Source organism: Onychomys torridus, chromosome 21, assembly GCF_903995425.1.
Source record: "Onychomys torridus chromosome 21, mOncTor1.1, whole genome shotgun sequence".
In the NCBI taxonomy this organism is placed as follows: domain Eukaryota; kingdom Metazoa; phylum Chordata; class Mammalia; order Rodentia; family Cricetidae; genus Onychomys; species Onychomys torridus.
In genome coordinates, this window is record NC_050463.1 from 14,076,466 (window position 1) to 14,104,058 (window position 27,593).

Consider the following 27,593-nt stretch of genomic DNA (forward strand, 5'->3'; position numbering starts at 1 on the left):
GTAGATTGCTCAATGTGGTCTAAACTGTGGTATCTTCATGATTTCACATTCAAACAATCATCTCATTAAGCCATAATCTATGGAATTCGGAGATTTCTTGGTTTTAGTGATAAGATGAGCAATAACCTTTAGACCCCTCCTTCTCTCCTAAAAAGATGTAAGTTACTGTGATTTGTACTTAAACTAAATGCATGTAATAGAGAATGGATATGAACAATCAGCCACAGTGTTTGATAGACACGATGACAGAAATTTAATCATTAACATCCTCTGACTAGACTATAATTAATTGTGTCCAATTGGACACTCTGTTCTAACCACAAATAGTATGTGGTACCCCTGCCTCTCTTCAGATTATTGTTTTAAGAGGCAAAGGAGGAAAGAAAAGGAGGGTAAGAAAGAGAAAGCTTTGAAGAAGTCTATGGATGTCCAGAGAGAGAAACCTAAATGAACAAAGCAAGATTTAGTATTAGAGCCCCCACTTCATCAGCCATGAAGTCTGGAGTGCCAGGAACCCCAGTAGTCTCAAGGAAACCACAGCAACTTCCACCACCTGGGCAAACCACACACAGACAGACACCACACTGGCTAGATAACTGTATCTTACATGCATATGTTTCTATGTCCAGGGAGTTAAGTAAGTTCATTGCGGAATCTCAAAAGTTGAAAAAACTTGAGAAGGATAACAACTAGTTCATCATAAACGAAAGAGTCCTCATCTCCAAGAGGATTTCCAAAATATCCATCTGAGTTTGAAGAGTTGATGCTGGCCATGTTCCTTGAAATAAACTATGACATATGTGAATGACACCTGCCTGTCTCCAATGTCTTTTCCCTGTGACTCACCACCAGTGTCAACTTTTTCCACTAGCAGTACATTGTGCCTAAGCCTCATACCTTTTCACACCCCATGGCTTTGTCATTAGATCTCAAAACAATTGTAATCATTGCATTAATGTTTTACATTTTTATTTCTCAAAGTAGAATTTATTGTCTAAACTGTTGTCATTTCTAAATGAAAACGGTTGACTTTTGAGTGAAGAAGAAGCTAATTATTGCACCTTCCAGATTCTGTCTGCCCTTGATCTGTTTTATATCCACAATGTCATCTTATAAAACTGGTCTTCCTATCTTACTTGTGGCTCTCATGGAATACTGAAAATATATGTTTGAGTGTGATACAGAAACATCACTGTGTTGTGGCTTGGGAATTTTAAAACATAAGTGTAAAAAGTAATATCTTTGAAATTCACAAAAGAGTTCAGAAAACTTGAGTTAAACAAGAAACAAAAAGGCCCATCAGTTTTTGAGAAGGGTTCCTGAGCCCATTTGTATTGAGTAGTCTGCAAAGTTCCTACTTTGCAGCTCCAAGAGACTTGCCAACAGATTTTATCAACTTTCAAATAAGAGGGGATAGATATAACAGGAATTGAGAATAAATATTACATTGACAAGATTAGACACACTCATTTCCTCACACTGGTGAAATGTAACAGACATCGCAAATTTAAGAACTAAAACAGCTTTTGAAGTAGCAAAAATTCGTGTTTAGCATTATGAATAGAGATACTTAACAGAAATAAGCAAATGTACAAATTGCCTTTTGTAATTATGTTCCAAAGTTGAAAGCAACTAGCTGTATAATCTTAACAAGCTGTCTCTCTTCCTCAAGCCTCTGATCTCTCATGCATAAATTAAAAGGAATTGGACCAGAATTAGAGTCCTGAAATGTGGGACTGCATGATGATTTTTGCCAGTAGCCCATTTATGCCTACATAGATTGGGAACTAGAAGGCACGTGCTGAGACTTCCAGGTTCTTGTATCCCAGGACAAAGAACTGGAGCAGGAACATATGCATAATTGTCGAAACAGAGATGGTTTATTTAGGAAGGAGAAAGTCACTTCTGAGAATAGAAGAGAGCTGGGATAGGACTCTGTAGATCATATACCATGAGGCTTTTCTCCTGCATTGTTGTTTGTTGTTTGAGCTAGCTTTGGAGGGAAAGATAACCAGTCTTTTGCAATGCCATTCTCTAATATGTTAATCTTCTTATTGAAGACATTTTTTTTCATACAATACATTCTGATCATGGTTCCCCTGACCCCATCTCCTCCCAGATCCTGTGGTGATATATTGTGTACCCTAATAAAATTTACCTGAAGAGCAGAGGACAGAACGAGCCACCACCACTACCTCTGGGCATCGGATGTAACTTGAATTGTTAAATGGTCTTTTAATAAAAAGCCCGGTACTAGATATTGGTAAACGCTGAAAGGTCAGAGAGACAAAGGAAGAAGCCACATCTTACCTCTAGGACTCCTCAGCCTGAAAAAGCCTCAGCTGAAAGAGCTTCAACCCAAATAAGGCTTTAGTTCCTGTCTCCTCATGCCTTATGTACCTTTCTCTACCCATTCCCAGTGATATCACTTCCTTCCTAGTGCTGGGATTAAAGGTGTGTGCCACCACTGCCTGGCTCTGTTTCTCTCCTAGACTGAGTCAATCTCATGTAGTCCATCCAGGGTGGCTTTGAACTCACAGAGATCCAGAGAGATCCCTGCCTCCCAAGTGCTAGGATTAAAGGTATGTGCCACCTCTGTCTGGCCTCTGAGTTTAATCTAGTGGCTTGTTCTGTCCTTTCATCTTTAGGCAAATTTTATTAGGGAACACAGTATATCACCACAAGATCTCCTCCTTCTTCCCCCTCATCTCACTCTACTCCTCACCTCAAACAAAGAGGCAATAAAAATGTTAATCTTAATGGCTCTTGTGCCTCCTCTCTATCCCATCCTGTTACAGGAGCAGATGCCAGTCGGGAATATAAGAACCCTCCCTTCTACCTACTCAGATTTCTCTTCAGAACTCTAAGGGTCGTGATTATCACATGGGATTTGACTACAAGAGTAAAAGCTGATTTCTTTCTCATCCTCCAAGTCTCTGGCTCTCTTGCTGTAACTCTAACTGTAAGCAGGCTCACACTTTAAAATGCAACATGCTGTAGCTGCTGATGCGGTAAAGAACTTCGGTGCCTTTCAGGGTCTGCCCACATGCCCATTTGATGATTTTGTAACATCAGTATCTTTAATTTATTCTGCCCTTGCACTTTATTTTTACTTATTATTCATTCTTATTCAGCTCTTATCTTTGAGGCCTGTAAGCACTGAGCTATATTAACTCATCTTTATCATTTTTAGCCATACAACCAACCATGAGCCAAGCCGGAAGGCTACATAGACCTCTCCATCACTTGTTCTCTGGGAAGGTAGGCCAACAAGGAAAAGGTAATGGGAGCTGGTCACAAAGCTGGTATATACAGGAGAAGTTTTGTTAGCAATCCATACGAAATGTTTGTGTTAATAAACAAGTATTTCCATCACCCCTTTCCACTCTCAAAAAGGCTTCTTTTCAATTCAGCCTTGTCACAAAAATTCAGATCTGGAATTTAAAGCTGGGAAAGGAACTTCCCTGGCTTCCTAATCCTCTTGCCATTCATGAAAGGTAGACTCCATTAAAGCCCTTCTGAGACAACTAGCCCAGAGTTACAGCACTCGCTCCTCAGGGTATTTTACAACAGACTGACAGAGTCCCTGGATGAACCAGGTCTCTCCAGCCTAGAGTTAACTCTGTGCCCACATTGCTCAGTACAATTAGGTGTCAGGAAAATGATTTCCAAGAACTGAGAAAAATCCACGTTTTTGCATCTTCCCAAGGGCTCTCTGAATTAGACAAGGGAGATATAGATTGATTTTGTGTTTTGATGCAACACTCTACAATGAGTATTTGTTAAGGCTTGAGCAACACATGGTGGTCATCCACTGCTGGCCTGAATCTGAAATCTAGGAAGGCTTAGTCAAGGGCTTAGCTCCCCAAAGACTGCAGTCCATGTGTCCTTTCTGGAGCTTAGGGCTCTCTTCAAACCCTCATGGATGTGAGCAAAATCTAAAGTTTCCATAGTTCATCTTTGGCCCTTTCTATCAGCAGTTTGTATATTAACCAATTGCTTTGTCAAGGCTCCTAGAAGTTTCCCACTGCATCTCCTAAGACTGTCTTTAGAGTGTGACCTAAAAAAAGGAAGTGGCACTTGGGCTTATGACTGGCCGTTAGTCAGTCAGAGATCCCACCCACAATTAAAGGGGGAGGGTCCTGAAAGACTTGGGTTACGAGTTGTCAATTGGCAACCACTCAAAGGCTATACAGCATTAGCACATGTAGCATTTTTAAAAATGTGTGGAAACACACACATGGTTCACACACAAACATGTAAAGCAAACACACATACATTTGAAGTAAAAATAAATAAGTCTTTAAGAAAATGCTTAATGTTTAAATAGTGCTTGGAACATATAAGCCAATCTCATTTATAACTATTAAATAATTAATTTGTACACCAATCTCATCAATAACTTCTGCTATTATCATTTTTAAGTCATGAATGATTAAGCTGAGGCAGAGTTCAACCGGCTTGTTCAAAGGACAACTAGTCATCTGTAGAAGAGGGATATATACAGATAACAGACAGCAGAGTCTCTGCACGTTAACTATCGCTATAATAATAGCTTGCTCTTTTACAATTTTCCTTAAGTGCTTCACGTATTTAAATTCATTTAAGCCTCTAGTGATTATAGAACTTTAGCATGCATCCAGTTCATTACTTTAATTTTCAGACATACTGAAAGCACTCATAAAATTTGCACTTGAATATGATTGCCTTCCATGGAAGTAGTCATAACTACTATTTATTGACTAGTCACTTTGGTAAGCAATTTATAAATGTTATTTTATTTACGCTACAACTTCTCTATGGAATAGAGGCTGCCCTTATGCTTTGTGACGAAAACAAAGAACTTAGAAATGCTAATCACTGTGGCCACAGAACAAAGTTTCTTGGTATGGAACTCAAATGCAAGTCTTTTGGGCTCCAAGGTTGGGCTTGTGAGACTTGTGGTGATCATGTTCTGAGATCTGTAAGATAAGTACAACAAGCACCACTCACCCCCTCTCAAGAATAAGGGCTAATTGACTTGGTTTGTTCTGCTATAGAAAGACAGTCCCAGCGCTATGGCTTTTACCCATCTGCAGTCCAGGTGTCTGGCTTTGCAACTGAGCAACAGGATGGAGAAGCAGCAGGATGGAGAAGCAAAGGCAGGAAGTTGATTCTGTTGCAGACTTCTCTGCACCCCAGCCATAGTACAGCCTGGCTTAAGAGCACCCTGTTTACCTTCCCTGTGCTTAGATTTCTGAGTGATACCAAGCCATTTCCTGGTGGAGAGTCTTGCAGCTCAGGAACTGTAAATGCACACACCAACTGCATGGTTTTCATCAGGTTGGCATCTGTGATGGAAAGAAATGGCTCTGGTTCTGTGGAATACCATCTAGAGTTGTTTACTTCTTAGATAAGCTAGAGAGATCTGATATAGAGCGGGCTATGTGTGTACCCACCTCGCCTCATGTGGACTGCCAGTCTTACCTTCAAGCTTTGTCTCTGAGCACCTGTGGTCTATTATATTAACAATTGCGTGTCGGTAAAGACTGACTTGGTTAAAGGTGTGAGGTAAGTAGCAGATGCGTGTGCTGATTGAATTAGCAAAATGGATATTGCTTCACATTAACCCAAATGCTCTCCTGGTGTCAGCCTTCATTGATAAAGTGACCTAAATATTTGAATCATCTCTGCCTTATGCAGATGTTTAATGGAATTGGGGTTCTTGTTTTTATTCTTTCCTAACTGCATAATAAATCCTATCTGCCATTGGAGGAGGAAAGCACAATGTAGATTTAAATGAGCTGCCACATTGATTTTTGTGTTTGTCCTGCCTTAGCCTTGGCTGGCTTACAGATAGCGCTTTACAGTGGGAATCTTCTATGTGCGTTAGTTGTTAAAATTCAACCAGAAGCAGTTTATCTTGAAGGAGAGACTCTTGGCCCTGGTGCAGGAAAACTGTGAACTAGCAATTAGGTGAAAAGAATTCACTGTTGACAGCATATGGAGGCATTCAGGATACTTCCACTTTTACTTTATCTTTTAAAGTCCAAAAGTCATCTCCAACAGTCTCATTCATTATATTCATTGTAGAATTCAATTTCTGTAAGACATTTAGATAAAAGATGTGATTAGCGAATAGTCTTTAAACTATAGTCTGTCATTTATATTTTAGTATTAACCAACTCCAGAACCTCCTTTAAAAAAAGGCTTTAGAATATGAAGATGATAAATATTCAGGTGTGTGTATGTATGTGTGTGTGTTTACTTTAGTAAGTGTGGGGGCAGAAGGAAAGAGTGAGTTGGAAAAGGATGTGTATAGAATTAGGAGAAAATGCTGAATGGTCACTAGAAATTGACCCCATCAAGTTTTACAATGATGCTTCATTCCTGATTACTTATGTAATATATTAGCAAAGCAAAAAACAACAACAACAAAACCTGAGAAGATATGAGAAGAACATTATAGCTTTTAATTACTTTATCTCTATACTTACTGAAGAAAAGATTTTAGCAGGACAGTGTCAAGAAGAACAGAATATGTAAATCTTGGTCCTTCTTGGACCAAGTCATGGTAGTTCACTTATACCTCAATAACACAAATGTTTAAAACCATAGCTCCCTAAGAGAGGCAGAAATTAAGTTCTGCATGGGTGCAGAGAGGAGAGATGTGCATGTGTGATTGGGGAGGATAATAGGCTTATTGATAAAGAATTTATTTTAAATATAGCAAGATTAAGTTTACGTCTGTATGTAGTTGTAGTTTTCCTGCCTGGCCCAGTCAGGACAAATCTCTCTTACCCGCTAGTCCCACAGTCGCTCAGACCCAACCAAGAAAGCACACAGAAACTTATATTGTTTACAGACAGTATGGCCGTCTTGTGTCTGTAGGAGGCAGAAGCCCATGTCTCTGTGAAATCTGGACTATACTTCATTTGGCCAATGTTGTTATGGATGTCTGTCATGAGGGGAGGCTTTTAACTGATATATAGTATTTGAAAATGGGCCACTTCTGAATTGCCACTGTTTACAGAACTGGTCTATGTGTTTCTTTTCCTGAAAAATGTTTACATCCTTCTCCCGGTTCTCAGGTAATATTATATCCTTCTGAGGTCTTTGATGTGGTTGAAGACTAGATAATTATAATTTCTTCAGTTATGATAAAAGATAAGTTAAATATAAAACCTTAGACTCACAAATATAAGATAGATAGGATATCTTCTTTAATATTGTAACTGTAATTCTTGCTTGATAATTGTTTTGTTATATGTAATTGTACTATGTAAAAGTTAAAACCTTCCTTTAAAAAAAAAAAAAGAAAAGGGGAAGTGCTGTGGATATTGCTCTGTGTAAATAAAGTTCTGATTGGCCAGTGGCCAGGCAAGAAGTATAGGCGGGACAAGAGAGAAGAGAATTCTGGGAAGTAGAAGGCTGGGGAGACACCGCCAGCCGCCACCATGAAAAGCAACATGTAAAGTCACTGGTAAGCCACAAGCCATGTGGCAAAGTATAGACTAACAGAAATGGGTTAATTTAAGATAGAAAAGGTAGATAACAAGCAGCCTGCCACGGCCACACAGTTTGTAAGCGATATAAGTTTTTGTGTGCTTTCTTGGTTGGGTCTGAGCGACTGTGGGACTGGTGGGTAAGAGAGATTTGTCCTGACTGGGCCAGGCAGGAAAACTCTAACTACATCTGTATTCTACATTGTAGGACAAGTTCTGGAAGGTGGTCCTTAAACCTTCCTCAGAGCACTTTGCCTTTAGTTTAGATGTAGATCGTCTAAAAGCATGTGATTAACCAATAGACTGCTTCTCCTTTGTTCCAAGAATCACCATGAAATCTTTCCCTTGGATGTGGTCAGAAACATCACACTTCAGTTCCCATTCCAGAAGCACCCAGAAGCCTGCAGAACCTGCCTTTTAACAAGCTTAGCTGTAGCACATTGACCTTTAAGAAGTATCTGTCTAAAATTCCAGTGCAGGATTCATCCATACTGTGATCTTTGACACAGTGGGAATAGCTCACTTAGATTAGCAATGAGTGGTAGAAGGAGAGGGCTGACTCCTATGAGAAGAGAAGGAAAAGAGAGTTACACACACATCATGCCAGGAAGAAGGAATGTGTGAAGAGGTGGTTCACAGGGAACCAAACTACAGTAAGGCCTCTGTATTAGTAGGCAGCTTGGTAGTTAACCCAACTGATTGTCAATTGATGAGATTTCAAATACGGAAAGGAATATCTAGCATATCTGCATGGAGTTTTAGATTTAGGTTAGTTAAGGTGAGATGACCACCCTAAATATATGGGGCTTAGTTTCTTGGGCTGGGGCTGTGAACTGAATATAAAGGAGAAATGATGGGTACAAACTTCTCTCTTTGCTTCATAACTATGATCACTATGAGACCAGCTAGTTGCCTCACGATCCTCCTGTCATGTTTTCCCTGTGATGATGGACTATATGTACCCCTGTGAACAACTGTGAACAATAATGCATTGTGTGTACTCCATTTAACTATGAGCCTTGATGGACTGTATATATCCCCACTTAACTGTTTGCCATGATGGATTGTATGTGCCCCCTTCAGCTATAAGCCCTGATGGACTGTATGTCCCCCTTCATCTATGAACCAAATAGCCTTTCCTTCCTTAAGTTGCTTAACATCTTATGTCAGGTGAGTTGTCACAACAATGAGAAAGGTGACTAAGACAGGCAGGAAGCTAAATGCACAGCCACAGTCCCTAAGGGCTCCCTGTGCAGCAGGGGTGTGGAATAATTATCGCTCATGATAATGAAGCCTTAGAAAAGGTTAAATTTCATTCTGTGTCTTTTGATTAATAAAGTAGAGAAGTGAATAATACACTTCAGGATGGTTTTCAGCCAAAATTGTTTCATTTTACTTTTTAATTGCTACTTGAAGAAAGGGTCTTCAATTCACATTTGGGCATCAAAAGAACTAAGTGTTAAAAACAATAGATTTGATTTTTCAATGCATTATGCAAGTCTTGCCATTAAATATATGTATGTGTGTGCATGTTGGCCAAAAGAGTTACAAATGATGAAAGCCGTGCTCATTTTTGCACAAATTCAGGGCTTCACCACTCACAAACTATTATTCTTTTCAACTCAGGAAGCTTTGCTTATGGAATACCACGGGAACCTGGTTCCTTAGAATTGAGAAACACAACATTTAGACTGGTGTGGACCATACATCCTCTTTCTGTAGACTGGTGTGGACCATACATCCTCTTTCTGTAGACTGGTGTGGACCATACATCCTCTTTCTGTAGACTGGTGTGGACCATACATCCTCTTTCTGTAGACTGGTGTGGACCATGCATCCTCTTTCTGTTAGTGGTCGAGAGTATTAATCTCACTTGCCTTTATTCTCATGGTTACCCTGGATGGTTTTCATGTAGGGACACAAAGTAGGAACACTCAGAGACACTGCCTGCCAAGTGGTTGGATTAAGGGCGTGTGCTACTCCTTCCTGACTTGTGTTAAAGGCTTGCTATCTCCTCTAATCTCCAGGCAAACTTTATTTATTAACATACAAATAAAATATCACCACATTTCAGCACAAATAAGATATCACCACATATCTCTTCTTCATTTCTAGACCTTGAAGTTCTCCAGGTAACATTGTGCACCTTGTTGCTTGCTGTGTATCCTGCCCACAGTAGCCGTGGCCTGACTGCCAGCTCCAGGCACAGATCAAATATTGGTTGAAAGGGTTAATGCAGTTCATCAAATCATTCTGGCAGCCATGAGAATCAAGGGGCATACATTCAAACTTCCTAGAGATTTTTGTTTTCTTTCTTTCTTTCTTTCTTTCTTTCTTTCTTTCTTTCTTCCTTTCTTCCTTTCTTTCTTCCTTTCTTTCTTCCTTTTCTTTTCTTCCTTTCTTTCTATTCATCATGGTACTGCACATTCTTAGAATATAGGTTACTTTTTTCTTTTCTGCTATCTAGACATAGTCTGGAAAATTACATGAAAAGCAGGAGGCTCGACAGCTTTTTAAAATATGGTTATATTTTAAAGATTTTGTTTCCTCTCAGAAGACATATCTAAAACTCCAAAGAGGAAATAAACTTTCAACACCCCTATAATTACACATTACAATGTTATTAAAATGGAGAGATTCAACTTTTCAACAGTCAGGGATGATATTTTCCTTAAGCATTCATTCCATTTAGTTCTTCTAACACAGCTAATTGGCAGAAATTATAAGTTCCCTTTCTTTCGTTTTTTATTCTCTAGTGAGATGTTAGGATTGAGTTTCACGTCTTGACTCTGGAGACTTGACAGTTGTTACCACCCTCTTCAATCACTGTGGAAAACAGGGCTCCTTTGCTCTAAGAAATCTAAAGGTGTGAAGAAGATTGGAAGGAGAGATCATTTCCTCTCCCTTCCACAGGTGTTTTCATGTTAGCCAGGAGTGTCCGATCAGTCCTCTGAGCTGAATGAAATTAGGAGAACTGTACCCAAGCCCATCGATATTGTATTCTCTCTGCTACCTTGAATGTCTGGCAGTGGTGTGACAGAATCCTGTTTCTTACATGTCAGTGATTTCTCCACGGTGTTACGAGCAAAGTGAAAGAAAACTGATAACATGTGTATTAACTTCTCGAAATGCTCCCTCACCCTTTGCCTCACTCAGAGCAGAGAGCTTGGTACTTTGCCCTTATCGTTGTAGAATTGTTTGGAATGACAGTAAATAAACTTGAATTGCCAAGCTGGGTTCCTTAGTGGGTGAGCAGTCACCTCTGGCCTGATGGCCAGGCTCACACAGTCTTTGTTTTTGTAAAGTCCTTCCCTCAATGGTGATTAGCTTATAGGACTCCAGGTCCTTGCAGTTAAGTTGTGAGTATGTGATCTGTGAGATGATTGCATGCTTTTCAACAATCCTTTGGAGTGTAGTTTAAAAATACTGCACCCTATAAAATCTAAGTGTAATAAGTAGCTTTTGTTACAGTGGCACTGTACCAGGTAACATGTTCTCTCTAGGTTTCTTCGGATTAAAAGTACTTCTTTATTAGTTTCCAAGGACATGTGCAAACTAATTCTCCTAAAGAGAATACTTTGTCTCTTTATTGTCAATATAACTTAAAGTGTTTCAAGAAAGAATGAGAGGAAGAAATAAGAAAGTAAACAGAAGCAAGCAAATAAACAGACCAGCTCATCTTAATGTTCCTTACCTAGTTCTGCCTACAATGAACAGTGCTTTGAACTGCAGGTTCTGTCACAGTAGAATGTGGCAAATAGGCATGGAAGGGAAGAACCAAATTCTACTTAAGCTGCTAATGAGGGAATGTCTCCAGAATGTGCTTCACTAGTGTTTCCTGAAGAAGGGCTCTTGTTTATCTCAAAGTTCTTGTTTAGACATAAGTTTTCAACCTGTTTCAGCCAATCCAAGATGTTCTGAGTCTTATGGAACAGGTGGTTTAGGTTTTATAGGACACTCCCAAACTCTTCCCAAAGGACCATTCCATTTTACACCAAGACCAGCAAGAAATAAGAACTTTGTTCTACATACATGTCAACATTTGTTCTTGCAGTATTCCATTTAAGCTATTCTTGTGTGCATGTGATAATATCCCTCTTCTGTTTAGTTTTGAATTATTTCACTAATGACATGATATATAGCACCTTCTCATTTGCATTATTGCACAATGGCTGTCTTTGATGTAGTGTGTTTTAACTTTGATCCATTCTTTAATTGAGTTTTATTATTGTTATTATTATTATTATTGAGTTTCAAGCATTGCCTGCATATTTTGAGCAACAGTCCTTTATTGAATGTGTTGTTTACAGATGTATTAGTCTGTGGCTCATAGTCTCATTCTGTTGACAGGGTAATTCATAAGCAGAGGTTGTATTCCTTTTTGTGTTTTAGTAAGTCTGACTTACTAAAGTCAGATTCAGTTATGAATTCATGCCTTTGATGTTAAACCCAAAATGTCAAAGCCAAACTTAAGATCTATACTTAAGATCACCTATATTTTCTCTTGACTCATCTTCTAGAGGTTTTCATGGTTTTACATTTGCATTTACATATATGACCCTAGGGGTAAATTCTTGTGAGTTACAAGATCTATGTCTAGATACATTTTTGCTACATGTGGATGTTTGGTTATACCAGCAAATGTTTAAAAGACAATCATTTCTCCTCTGTATTGTTTTTAGTCTTTATGAAGATCAGTAAACTGATTCACATGGGTCTACTACTGATCTGTCTGTTCTTTCATCCACATCACATTGTTTTGCTTAATGTTGAGCTGCTCACTGATACGTATAGTAGCTTGAGCTTCAGTAATGCCAGGCCTCCAACCTTGCTCTTATCTTTCAATGCTATGTTCACTATTCTAGGTCTTTTGCCCCTACTTATAACTTTTTAACTTATTTATTGTGTGTCTCTGTATAGGTGTCTGCATGTCATGATGCATGTGTGGAGGTCAGAAAACAACTTGTGGGAATTGGTGTGGGTCCTTCCACTGTGTGGGTCCTTGTGCTGTGTGGGTCCCAGGCTTCAAATTCAAACCTTTCATCAGGTTTCAGCATTAAGTGCCCACTGAGGCATCTCATGGACCCTCTGTGAATTTTTATATTAATTTTGCATCCTGCAATATTGCTATAATTGCTTATTTTTTCAGGATTTTTCTCATATATTTTTTTAAATTTCCACATTAACAACTACATTACCTATCAACAAGGGCAATCTTATTTTTTTCCATCCCAATATTCATTGTTTTATGTCCTCTTCTTTCTTGTCTTAATGCATTAAGCAGTAACGCTAGTATGATTTTTAAAAGAACTGATGAAAAGAGATGTTCTTACCTTCTTCCTAGTCTTAGTTGGATAACTTCAGGGTTCTAAACGTGATGCATAAGGTTAAGTATGAGATATTTGACCAAGTTAACATAGATTTATGTTTATTTTTAATTTCTCTCAAATCTAAGAATGCATATTTATTAAATTATTTACGAAATATATATGAAATATTTACATACTACTTACAATAATACTACATTTATTAAGTTGTTCTGTTTAGTCTTGCATAAGTCCAAAGTTTGTTATAAATACAGATTCATCTACAAACCAGTAGAGATATTGGAAATCAAATCCAAGCTTTTAGGTTAACATAATGGACAGTTTTGAAGTTGAGTATTAGTGCCAACATTAGCTACAGTGTATATCCCATTTACAGTATTAATATGTATACTGTACTATATATACAGTATTTTACTCTGGGATGTCATTCTGTATGCTGTGAATATGTGTTGCTCTGATAGGTTGATAAGTATAGTGCTGATTGGCCAGTAGCCACGCAGGAACTATAGGCAGAGTGAGCAGACGAGGAGAATTCTGGGAAGAGAAAGGGCTAAGTCAGGAGTTGCCAGCTAGACACAGAGGAAGCAAGATGACAAGGCGGAACTGAGAAAAGATACCAGGTCACATGGCTAAACATAGATAAGAATTATGGGTTAATTTAAGTGTAAGAGCTAGTCAGTAATAAGCCTGAGCTAATGGCCAAGCAGTTATAATTAATATAAACCTCTGTGCGCTTACTTGGGGGATGCAAGTGGGAGAGATTTGTCCTGACCGCTGGCCAGTCATGACACAGGAAAACTTCTGACTACATTATTTCATCCCATACCCTCTGCCCTCTCTGAATTGCGTATGTGTTAAGATGATCACTGAATTAAGATTTCTGTAGTTACTGAAATCCTCTTTCATTCTTCTATCCATCTTCTCTCCCCAAATAACCCATCCTTAACTCTGATTTTTAAAAAAGTGCTTTCTACTATCTCCCCTGCTACTACCATCTTTGAGCTATTCTGGAAAACTTTCTAACTCAATTGTCTGCTGCTTATCTGTTTACAACTCACACTAGACCTTTCCATTGACTATAGGTGAAATAAACAAAAATGTGTAATACTTCGCCCTGGAAAACTAATCATTGCTCATTTTTCTTAAAGACTCACCCCATTGGCTGACCAGTACAACTCCCTGCAGACCCTGTGGCTCTCTTCTACCTACTCTGCTTTGGCTCCTACATGCTTTAGATGCTTTTCCATCCCAAGTTCTTCCAGTAATTCCTGCTTGGTACAGAAATGCATTTCTTCTAGATAGTCACACACTGCCTCTTGTTTAACGATGTCAAACAACTGTCCTCTGAGCATCCAGTGTTAGGAACATTCTCTTTCATTCTGTCTCTTCACTCTTCAATGCTTTTAAGTATACTACTTGGTTTCATGGGTTGTTGGAAGCAACGAGATGTCTCTGATATCCGAGAATTCATCTAATCCAGAGAGTGCCATTAGAAACTGAACTTACAGGTGGATAGTGCCCCATCCATCTTCAGATGGAAACAGTCCCACAAAGTGTGAGCATGAGACAGTGCCATTCTAAGACCATGATGAGACAAAAGTGAGGATGCACCACTATTTCATTTAATAACAGATAAAGCCAGGGTCATTCATCCATATTCTGATTAGACACAAGAATGAGTAGGACTTCATCCATTCTTTTAGTTTGCCCTTGCTACAGATAAGATTTACTGAAAGGCCCTATCCTAGAATCACTGAAGCTTCCCAATGATATCTAGTCCAGAACAAAGCTTTGCTTTTAGCCCAAACTACTTAATAACACTTTCTGCTTATGAAGATGCTTTGTGGTTTCCTGTGACAGGTGTGTCTTTTTGGGGTTCACCTTGATGGGTGTGCCTCCTTGGGGTTCTCTATGATGGGTGTGCTCCCTTGTGGTTCTCTATGATGGGTGTACTCCCTTGTGGTTCTCTATATGGGTGTGCTCCCTTGTGGTTCTCTGTGACGGGTGTACTTCCTTGAGATAATGATTAGTGAGTTTGTCATATTTAACTCAAGATGTGGCATATGACTGGAGGGCGCTGGCATTGGTGTATTGCTTGGCTTTTAGTTTAATTTTACCTGAGAATTAGAATCCATAAGATCAGCAGCCCTGTTGCCTTATTCTGTATTGTTGACACAGAGTCTTAAACGAATCTCATTTACAAGAGCCAGTATGTAAGTGCTGAATGACTGAGTTGGTCTTTTTATGTTGAAATGTAATGCATCTTAGAAAACACAGATCTTTGTTTCACTTGATGAATCACAAGCAGAACCAGAAACTTAAGTTGTTTTTATTTACTTTTTAACAAACAAGGGGCATGTAACTTATTGATCTGAATATTTGAGATACAGTTAAGGGCTAGCAGCCTGCTTATCAAGAATTAAACAGTCTTAGCATGAGTTAATCATAGCAGACAACTAGAGTTGCCTAGAATTCGGACTGAATAGACTTTGGATGCCTCATCCTCCCGGACAATATTTCAAAACTTCCACTGCAGACAGAATCTGGACAGGTGTTAGGGATTATTTTCCTGGTTTTCTATTGGATGTAGATTTCAATTAAAAAAAAAACTGTAAATTGTTTGGTTTTTTGTTATTTTGGTTTTGGTTTTGTGGTTTTAGCCTTTGAAAATTTGTTGCTTTAGAGTGGTTAATTATGCTACAATAGTGCATAGTAGCCTCAACTAACATTTTCTTTTAAGAATTAAAGCACATAAACATGTTTTATACCTCACAAATATCCTCCCATTATGTTTTCCAAAAATCAGTGTACAGAGACAGTTCAATACATTGAAAGTTCTCAAAGGTGAGCAGTCAGGTTTGGCTTTTTTCTACCTGTATGGGTCAAGTACAAAGTCAGTTTAATATAAAATATCTAAGGGACTTTGGTTTCTGACCTACTAAGACTTTCAGCCTTCTGCTTTGTGATTAAGTTATGACTTAGGTAATGTGGACCCTTCTGAAAGCAAAAGACAACTAACACGTCTACTCTCCTCAACGCATGACAGAGGAAAAGTCAACTCAGATGTGTGACCCCTTTTTTCATTTTGCAGTCTAGAAACTATTTTGTTTTACTTCTAAGATTTTAGCAGAAGAGAGCCTTTTATTCAGTATATACTACTTTTCTGACAGAATAGTCAAAACAGTTATCTGATCACCAAGGCAGAGGTAGACACTATATCTCTGTTTGTGGGTTCCCCAGATTGGGAGATAATGGAACCATTTTCTAACAGTCAAATAAATTATTTATTATGTAATAAAACCTTTAATTTAGAAAGACCATTTTACTCTTTAATATATATTTTCCCGACCATTCATCTTTGCAACAATCCAACTCAAATGAATACATCCCCACTTCATTTCTCAATTACTATGTGGGTGTCTCTCAAAGGATCTTATTTTAAAGCTCAAATAAAAATAATAGCAGTGATTTTTCTTTTTTTCTTTGCAATCATAAACATATACAACTGTAGCTTCTAATCGACTCAAACTGACATTTTCTGTATTGCTTGATTTCAATTGTTTTGCAATTGAGAAATTACTATAAAAATCAAATGGATTATACTATGAAATACTACCTGACTGATAAATGTCCTGGAAAAATTTAGAGGATAAAAAGAAACATTTAATAGCTTACTTAGAATTTGGTCTTCTCTCTCATGAATCTCTTCTAAAATTCAGGGCTACTGCTTAGGAAATCTACTTTGTTTCAACAGGAGTAAGCTCAGATAAAGTCAATTTTTCCTTTCATTTAGGTAGAATCTTTACTGCATGGGTTCATAACATGAGGAACTTCCATGATATGTTTATATCACATATTTTAAAGGATGTTAGAAAGAATGGAGACTTCATGGGTCTGGGGCTATGGAGGTACCTTAGACAGAAAAGTAATTGTTATCCATTCAGGAGGACCTGAGTTTAATCCCCAGAGCCCACATTCAGTGAAAAAGCCAGGTTTATTGGAGAGGTGGATCCCTGGTTCTCTGGTTAAGCCTAGCCTACTTGGTGAGTTGTGAACTAATGAGAGGCCCTGTTCCAAAAAAGAACATAGGTGGCAGCCTGGGGAGTACACGTTGTCTTCTCACTTCCACATGTAGATGAACACATATGCACATCTGGATGGACATTGCCCTGGCAGGTGCGTGCACGCACACACAGACACACAGACACACAGACACACAGAGACAGACACAGACACACAGACACACACACACAGAGACACACACACACACACACACACACACACACACACACACACACAGACACACACACACAGAGAGAGAGAGAGAGAGAGAGAGAGAGAGAGCAGAGACACACACACACACACACACACACACACACACACACACACACACACACACACACACACACACACACACACACACACACACAGAGAGAGAGAGAGAGAGAGAGAGAGACAGAGAGAGAGAGAGAGCATTATGGGTTTCCATATGTCAATGAACCAAACAGTATTATATCCTAATATACACTGTGATTCCCATGCTCTAAATGATACCTGTGATTTGTGTGTCATGGTCTTCTCTATCACAAAGGCACCAAGGAGGTGCGCGTGTGCACGCGCACACACGCACGCACTCATGCACGCACACACACACACACACACACAAAAAATGTTCACATGCTACTTAAGTACCAAAACCAAATCATGAATATGTTGTCTAAGTCCTGCCCAGACTTAGAACAGTAGTTCTTAAAGGATGTCCCAGGATGCCTTTGGTAGTCAGTAGTCAGGGTAGGTTGTATTCTAGCACCTTCCTGATGAAGACAAATACCTCTACAAAACTTCTAAAGTCACATTTGCCCTTTTCACTTCTTTCATGAGAGTAAGGGTTTACCACAGACTACACTGCATATGATATTTCAACAGATTAACTATAAAAATAGGTATAAACAAATTTTTATTAAGAAGACTTTATAGAGTTATTTTTAAATTTGTTATGCCAATATTAGTAAGTTTGTTAGCTTTGCATTAGGTAAGTCTTTAACAATAACAAACAAATTAAAAATTAAATTTCTAAATAGAATCTTCAATTATTTGATTTTATTTACAAACATTCATATACACAATCTACACAAGCAATATAGTCCATTGGTGTCTTCAGCAGTTTTTTTTTCCAATTAAAACTAAGCCTTAGAATGTTCGATAATGACTGCCTTAGCGATATGGTGGATCACTTATACACATGCTCTGCCTTCTGGGATTCTGGACAACTGTCCATTCAGTTAGTTTAGATCCAGTTGGAGAGTGCCATGACATCTCATGACATATATGTGGGTTCTTTCCTTCTACCTCATGGGTCCTGGGAATCAAACTCAGGTCAAACTCAAGTGATTAGGTTTAATAGCAGGTGGCTTTACGCCTGTGATATCTCACCAGTCCTAAACATCCTTTTAAATTATTCAACTGTGACACTAAAACTACTTTCATGGTAGTAAGTTCTATTACATAATTCATTTTCTTCACCGAATGCATGGATATTTGATAATTGTACAAATCCAGCATATTTTTGGAGCATGCATCTGGAATGTTTTTGTGTTGAAACATTACATATTGATGTTTCCCAATCAGATATGAGGTGTGATATATATGATGTGTACTGATAGCATGTGGAGGTCAGTAGGCTTTGCTTTTGTTTTGATAACCAATACTGTAGATTCACGTTCATCCTGTGATAACATCACTCTCACTGGCATCCCAGTAGGCTTTCTTCAGTGCAAGGGATAAGTTAGCCTGCCTGATAGGATTGTGCCTCATAGTGGGTCCATGCCTCATGCTTGTGAGCGCCATTTGCCTTGCCCATTAAGCTCTATGTGTAGCATTTGTAGAAGCAGGTAAGCTCAGTGCATACTAATGACTTCATTGATTTCTCTTGATCTCACCCCAGCTCACATACAAATGGCAACTGGCACAAAGCCTACCACATTCTGGCAAAATTCAGTACATCATAGACTGCATCAATCTACACATAAAATTGCTAATAAGAAAAACTCTAAACTATATTCACTATGAGAACAAAAATGAAATATTAGCTGATAAAATGCATAGTGTACAGCATGTGAGGATGGCTTCTGATAGTCCTTATGTAACTCATCAGTGGGAGCTGTCATACATTTTTCTTCCCCTGGGGTAGTGCCATGATGTACTGGCTGTATTCTCCATGGGTGCTGTCTAATTGTGGTCACCTGTCCTACCATTTAATGCATAGAACTGCCTTCCTTTTAGACTGAAAGGAGACCGTTCTAATCCCACTGTACCCAAAGACCTTATTCACAGCATGTCATAGAGTTTTGCTATCTAGGCTCAAAATGGATCTGCAAAAATATGTAAAAATAGATCTATGAAATGTATAAATATAAAAGTGTATGAATATTTTTAAAGACCTATAACAATGTGAATGTTTCTAGAGTAAAGTAGACTTTCATGATGTCAGACAAGACAATGATTTTGACGAAAACATGGAGTTATAAACTTGGACATAAGAATCGAGTTGACACATTGGTTCTTTTCATTTGCTTAATAAGCATACTCAGAACCCAAATTCTGAGCTGAGTTTCCCATGATAAGATGATACAAGTCTCATTCCCCTAGTTGTTAGTTACCTACAAAGAAGAAAAAGAAAGACACAAACTATGAGAAATCCAGAGTTCTTGGATAAGTATTACAAAGTGCTGTGGGAACAGTGACTAACTGGCTAGAAACTCCAGGAAGACTGCAAGAGAGAGTAGCATTTGAGCTTGGTACAATATAATGTGTGGGAGTGTACCAGAATCTTCTTAAATGGGAAAGGGCATCCCCAGATAGAAAAGACAACATGTTCACGCCAGAGAGGACGTAGGAGAACACAACATCCTGGAGACAATGTGAGAATTAGAATAACTTTCTTTGAAAAGAAGTTTGGCAGATTGTCTCCAGATCTATACAAACATGTGCATCGTTAGCATATAATCCCACTTATGGGAGTTTATGTCATGGAAAAGCACAGAGAAGAAGAGTTTCAGTTATAAGGGCAGAAATGCAAAAGAAAAATTGGTTCATTATCTAAAATGTGCAAAATAGTTATGTAAATTATAGCACACAGTCTTATTGATCAATTTTGTTGCTAGGATAATAATAGTGACTGTTCTAAATCAGATATAAATGTATCTATGTTATTGTATTAACTTATAAAACAATAAAGCTTTGCTATTGTGACTATTTGTAAGTTATCTGTGTGTGTAGATAGGGTGAATAACTCAAACTCCAAATCTAGACAGCAGCAACAATCACAAAATGTTCTGTCAAGGTGGTAGGACTGTGACTGATTTATTTTAGTTAATTTAACAAAGTATGACCCTATTGGTTACTAATTCAGGTAGTGGTTGTGGAGTGGATGTAAATGTTTATGTGTAAGAAGTGTGATAGAACTCACTATTAGCAGAGATAAATGAACTGCTCATGTACTAAATACATTTTTCAATTTTTAAAGAAATCTTCAGAATCTGCCCATCCTATTATTAAAGGAGTTCTATTTCTGTAATGTGATGGATGATCCAGCACATTGCAGGCTGTAACAATAGGCCATAAATATGTGGTGGAGGGGAATACACATTGGAGTGTGTATTTTGTAAGGTACAAAACAAGCTGAGAACCATCTGGAATATATGTCAAGTATGCAATTTTTAATCTCATCCTTAATATTATAATTTTGAGAGAAAGTTATAAATTTATAAAGATAAATGTAATGCTACAAACTGCATATTTAATAAGCACACTAATTCTAAGACATCTTCAATTTGGAAAACTATTGATTTAAAATGACCCACATGAAATTAATAATAGAAATTCTCATGAACCATGGTATTTATTTGAGTACACATTTAAAAAGTCTTTCTGCTCCTTGATTTTTCTTGTATTAAGGAAAATTCCTTGTATTGTATTTCTCCTAGTTTCAACCCAGTTTGTTAACATCAAAAATGATAAGACATTCACTTCCAACTTGTCAAAATATGCATTCCCCATGCACATGCATTAATGTTCATGCACAGTGTTGGGAAGTCTTCAGTGGTCTTCTGTAGCTACCCTTGTTGCTTTATTCTTAATGCTTACAGTATCATTATGTTGTAAGGTTACAACAGACTACACTCACTATGACTTTCCTCCTGTTGCTTATTAATGTGGCTTGAACTAGATTTAAGGATTTGTGTTCTTTTCTCCTTTGTAACTTTCTCTTTCTATCCTTCATTTATTTATCCCACCCACCCACCCACTGCCCCATATTTCTAATTAACTTAACCATGGGCTATAGTGATTAATGTTTTTTGTTTTTGTTTTTTTCTCAATCCACCCTTAAACATCCTTGGTCAGTGACTTCTGCTTGGGAAAAGGTATTGTCTTACTCACTAGCTCACTGCATCCTTCATGACTTTTCCTTGGGGTCTTGGAGTTGGATTAAAGTGAACAATTAGTCACCTCTGTGTTAAAGTAAAGTAACATAGAGGATCCAGGTAGATCATAAATCATCCAACATGAGGCGGAGAATGACAGTATGAATGCTGAAGAGTCTGTGGCCTAGAAACCACCTAGGAAACACTCAGTGACGGGGGATCTCTGTACAAGATAGTCTTGTTCCAGCCTATGAATCACTGTTGTTCAAAATGGACTAGTGATTCCTCTCTAGGTAGACTTATTGTCAGACAGCTGAGGAAGTTCTGATCTGACAACATTGGGCACAGATTCTAGAAGGCCATCCTAAGAAAGCCTCTGAGTACAAATGAATTCCTAGGACGGAACAATGTCCCATCCTGGTATCTGCGCTGGCTGGTCTGCTTTCTAATTGCAGCAGTAATGTCAGAACCAATACAGCCAAGGTCATGTGCAGCTCAGTACCAACCCATTCAAAATGATACCATGTGCATGGATTCTCCTTTTCCAAAAATACTCTCAATTAAAGCAGACTTTACTTTCTAAAGCTAGGTTTAGGAAACTATTGCTTATCAAATGGCTCTGTATCACAGACATTTTTTTTCCTATTCTACTGTGAAATCCTCTCAAACATCTCTGTTGTGGATAGTATTCCTAGTACTTTTTATTTTCTAATACTTTTTTTTTGAGACAGAGTTTCTCTGTGTAATTTTGGTGCCTGTCCTGGATCTCGCTCTATAGACAAGGCTGGCCTCGAACTCACAGAGATCTTCCTGGCTCTGCCTACCAAGTGCTGGGATTAAAGGCTGGCTATGTGCCACCACTGCCCAGCTTATTTTCTAATACTTTTTTGACTTGTTAGAATTTCTATGATAGAGCTGCAGAGATGGTTGAATAGGTAAAGGCATGTGCTATCAAGTCTAACAACCTGCGGTCCATCACTGCACTGTACATGGTGGAAGGTAAAAACTGACTCCTGGTTCCTGCAAGTTGTCACCTGACCTCTACATGCATGCCTTGGGCCACATGCATACACATGCCACATACACACACCACATACCACTCCCACACCCACCTACCCACCCACCCACTCACACATACCACATACATACACAAATAAATGTTTGCAAACTCAATGAAAAAGAAATCCCATTGATAGAGTTTTTCCTGGACTGTCCTGAGATTGGAACCCTGGCATGGCCCTGTGGTTCTTATCTAAAGATGCAGTTCTTACTCACAGTGCAGACTTGAAAGCAGTCTGCATCAGAAAGACTCCATGGAATTGTCTAGAAATCCAGACATTTGGGTTTCTTCATAGTTCTTAAGAAACTGAAAATAACTATTCTAGAGCACTGGCGTTAGTTCAAATTTGAAAAGAATTCATAGGTGACCTATTTTCAAAAATGTAGATGTTTCTTAATCACTGTAAGCCTCAATTCTTGTATAAGTTAGAATATAATTATATGTAGTAGTACTATATAATACATGTAATAAAAATATAATAATTCTCAGGATGTAATACTATTAGAGAGATTGTGAGATCACTTTTTCTTATTATTTCTTTTATTTTTGAGATTATAATATAATTGCATCATTTTCCTCCTTCCCTTTCCTCCCTCCAAACTGGCCCATATACCCCTCCATGCTCTCTTTCATATTCATTGCCTCTATTTTCATTAATTATTATTGCATACATATATGTATATGGAATATATATTCCTAAACACGCAAATACAACCTGCTCAGTATATATACTGTTACTTATATGTATGCTTACATGGTTGGTCACATATTTTTGCTTCTTCAAAGTCTATATGAGGCTTAGTTAGTGAAACTACCTACAGCTTACACATGAGAATCTGAGTTTGAGTCTCCAGGAATCATGCAAACGGCAGGCAAGATGGCTGCAATCCCAGCACTGAAGAGGAAAGGGCACAGAACTAGCTCATCAGCCAGCCAGTCTAGCCAAAACGTGCTTGAGGTCCAGTGAAAAAACAGGTTCAAAACATCAGACAGAGAATGACCAAGTGTCAATGTCTAGTCTCATGCATGTATGTACATACCCATCCACACATGTACACAAACCACACATGTGCACACACACACACACACACACAAATACATACAAATATATCACCTAGACAACTAATCATGATCAAAGAAAGCTAAAAGGCAAGAATAGAGAGAAGGAAACAGGAGTCTGTAGAATTTTCCTCCCTTGGATGCTAATCCCCATCTTAACTCTAAAGCACACCTGTGGGTGTGTAGTTAGTAGGCAATAAGACTTTGGTGATCTTTTGTTCCTCAAACAAGTGTTGCCACTATAAGAGAGGAAAGAAAGCCAAAACTAATAATAAATGTGCATGAGCTCAGTCGACTGTGATGTTCCCACCAGTTCTATTTTCCACTCTCATAAAAAAAAAAAAATGAAAAAGTTCCAAAATAATTCCCTGTATGATATTGTCTCTCAACTGGAACTTACTTCCTGACATATGTCTTTTGAAAAGTCATCTATGCATCCCACTTCTCATTGATGACTATGGTGTGGCAATTTACATTTTCAAAAGGAAATTTACATTTTCTAAGAGGAAGATACTTGGGAACTAGGCATAGCAGCTTATGCTGATAATCCCCGCACTCAAGAAGCCATTACAGGAAGACTTTAAGGTTGGAGACCATCATGAGCTACAGAGTGAGTTCCAGGGTCATCTGAGTGCATCCCCAGAAGTCAAATATTAAAAAAATATAAGTACTGAACCATACCATGTTGTAGTTCCTAACCTACAGATATTCATTTGAATATCTGGGGGGCTCTTGCTCTGTTTTCTCAATAGTAGTGGCTTTGGGGGCTTCATTTCTCCTCAGTGTCATATGGACAGGGATCTGGAGATGGAGAGGGCAGATGGAGGGCCCGTTCTTCCTCTTACTCGACATCAGCTTCTTCCTGTTCTAAAATGCCACTCTAGTTAATAGCTGTTCATTTTTAAATTTTTCATAGCTACATTTCTTGATTTATCAAGGTTAGGACATGTCATGTTACATGTGTAGACATCAGACAACAGCTTGGAATCCCTCATGTGGGTCTCAGGGATTGAACTCAAGTGATCAGGCTTTGTGTCAAGAGCCTTTATCCACTGATCCACATTCTCTCTCTCTCTCTCTCTCTCTCTCTCTCTCTCTCTCTCTCTCTCTCTCTCTCTTTCTCTCTCTCGTGTGTGTGTGTGTGTGTGTGTGTGTGTGTTTAAAGGATCTTGAAATGTATCAACATTGTGTTGATCCATACTCTGAAATGGCTAAAATGCCACTGGGGTATATTTTAAGCAAAACTGATCAAACTTTGCATCCAAGTCTGATGTATATAAGAAGAGTCTGAACTATTTGAGCTATAAAAGCTGAGGAAGTGATGAAAACCTATCAGCTTGTATTGCCCCCACACAACAGTATGCTATGATACCCATGGGTCTTGGGATTTTTTAAAAATAACTTTTTATCCTTTTAGGATTTTGCTCACAGAAAGGGGAGGGGGCAGGAAGAGGGAAAAAAAAGACCGAGACTTCATTCCTGCAACTTCAGCTTGAAGGTGGCTTGAAGTTGTTCTCATTGCCAGGGAGCTCGGGAGCTAAGCCCTGATCATGACCATTTCAGGCTTGGAACAGCATGGGAATTGACATAACATGAATGAAGGCAAAAAAGAGAATAAATCTGAAGCTAGTCTTGAGAACCCTTCAACCTTTGGGAAACTTGCCCATGGATCAAAAGATTCACTGAGGGTGTAAGGACAAGAGCTGAGGGCAGTTTCTGAGGGAAAATAAGGGCATTTTGCCCTTTCTGCAAGCCATGCTACAGGATAGTTTATAACAGGCTTTGCTTGTTTTCTCCTTTCCCATTCCTGCCTACAAGGATTGCTGAAGTAGTCTAAGAATTTTATTTTGAGGGTGAAAAAAAGCCCTTACACCCTTCATATCATCTCTCATCCAGTCCTATGCTGTATCTGGCCACATGCTTAAACATGGAAAACCATGGGAGGCATAGAACTCAAGTCATTGGTATTTGTAGTGTTAATCTAAATGATATCAATTTCTTACTTTACTTTAATAAAAAGAAAACCTATCAAGAATAGATTCTTTGAGCCAAAGGCAGCATTTGAGCAAACTGGCCTGACATCCTTTTCAACACACTTTGTGTGGACGTCCAGGTCGTCATACTGTGAGTCGTGTTCTACCTTTCATCCTCACTTGTGGTTTTCTTCCCTCCACAACTAGCATAGTCCAAACTCTCTTTGCTCATTTCATTGCATCTTGATAACATAAATCGCAGTATACAATTTTTTAAATTTTTTGGTTGAAAATAAGATAAAAATTTTTAGTGTTTAGGACATGTCTTTTACATCATGGTATTATAGCTATTTGGGGCCAGGTGTCTCTGATGTGGAACATGCCCTGTGCATCCCAAATCACTAGGTAACAGTATAGCCTCCAGTTGTATCAATCAGAAAATGCCCCTTCATCCTTGAATATCCAATTTGGGGTAGGGAGATAGGTGGAGGGCAGAGAGAGCTACCAACTTAAGTAACTGGTTTTTAGGATAATTCAGGATTAAAAATAAATCCTTAAGAAATCATCAGCCCTTGGCTGACTTTAGCCAATTCTTGATTTTTAAGTCCATATCTATTAAAGTTATAGGAATCTAGGTAGAAACAAGGAATGACGATCACTATCTATAAACTTGAGTTCTAGATTTTGGATGAAATGAACCCCTCCAGGTGAAGAACACAATAAAACACGCTTGTGCAGCTTGTAAGTTTTGTGCCTTGTATTTCAAAGAGCTGTGTATCTTAGGCATATCTTCATCTAGGCATGTATAAATTTGTCAACTATGTTTTAGAGTTGCAGAGTATTTTGCTGTGAGGCTCTATTGTCCCTTACCCGATTGATTGATCACCAGTGACTCATGTTGGCCTCTGGCTTTGCTACAGCAATGTTACGTTGTCATGAGCAGATATGATGCTAGAGTTTGGTGGTGATTATTTGCTTTCACCTTTTGTTTTGAAGGTGTAAAGTCTCATTGTCAGAGGCTATGTTGTTATTAAACAAATAGGACAAATCCATGTATCAATCATAAGACAACATATTTAGAGAAACTGAAAAGTGCTCTGTTATTTTCTCATAGCTGATGCTTAATGAAAGAGGAAGACACTAGCAAAATCTATCACGGGGTTCTATATTTTAGGAATGTCTTATAAAAATGGTAGTCAATCACGAGTGAGAGATTTTAGCAGTCTCAAGCTCAGTCACCACTTACTTCCGACAGTGTTCCTATTAGTGTTTCTCCTCAGATTCACTTTTCTGAGTAGTGTTGGGTGACTAATTAACTTTTAAAGTGCCGTATTTCTTTTGAGCTTTTGGTTTTTAGATCTTCACGGTTCTGTTGTTTGACAAAATACCATAGTCCCTTGTCTTTGCATATCATCAGAATGTAAAGCACTGTGGACTGTGTTCCCGTTTCAGCATGGTAGCAGATGGATTAGGGACAGGTTTCCATATGGTGTTCCAGGTGTGCAGCCTTTATTTACCAAAGAATTATTTTAAATTCCAGAGGAAAGGCACTTAATAACAATAATAGTAGTCGTAGCAGTGGTGGAGGTACATGTTTTCATTCTATTGCTAGCTAACACGTTTGTTCTTCAGGATTTGGGAAGCAAGATGTGTGGCTCCAGCATGTTTTTATTTTTAATGATCAATCAAATGGCGTATTTATTGGTTCTTCGGTTTTAAAAGGAAGTGTTCTAATTGGCAAAAAGCCCAATGTATTTCCTGACGCATAGTTACTCTCACAAAAGTCACCCCATAAAAACATCCATAATAAACAAAACATTGTGTGTTGGGGGGCGGGGTGCCATTCATTGACTTAGAAATAAAATTATAAATCCAATTATAAAGCTTTGAGGAGAGTCTAGTATAAAGAGCGCAAGATAATAATCGCAGTTTAAGGCTTCTAATTTAAGACGAGGCAAAAACAATGGCAATTCTCTGAAGGAAAGCACGTGGGAGTTAAGGTCTGAGCTGTTGAAAGGAATACTTTCTCTTCTGACTGATCATGTGGGTTGGAAAGAATTATAGCGGAAAAGCCCCTGCGCGTGTGAGTACTGGGGTTAAAAGGCAGCCCTGCACCCCTTGAGTCCCGAAGCAAATTCAACAGCGGTGACTGCCTGGACTTTTAAGCGGGGCGCGGGCTGGGCTGTGTACCAACAGCCTCCTCAACTGCAGACGGAACTGCAGCATCCCTTCCTGCAGTAGCGCGCCAGCCATTGGCTCCTCCGTGA

General features: G+C 38.6%; 1 protein-coding gene across 30 annotated transcripts in view; it reads left to right on the forward strand.

Annotated features, from left to right (window-relative positions):
- Positions 1–27,593, forward strand: part of Nrxn1 (neurexin 1) — a 1,060,385-nt gene that overhangs the window by 980,743 nt on the left and 52,049 nt on the right. The window lies entirely within an intron of this gene.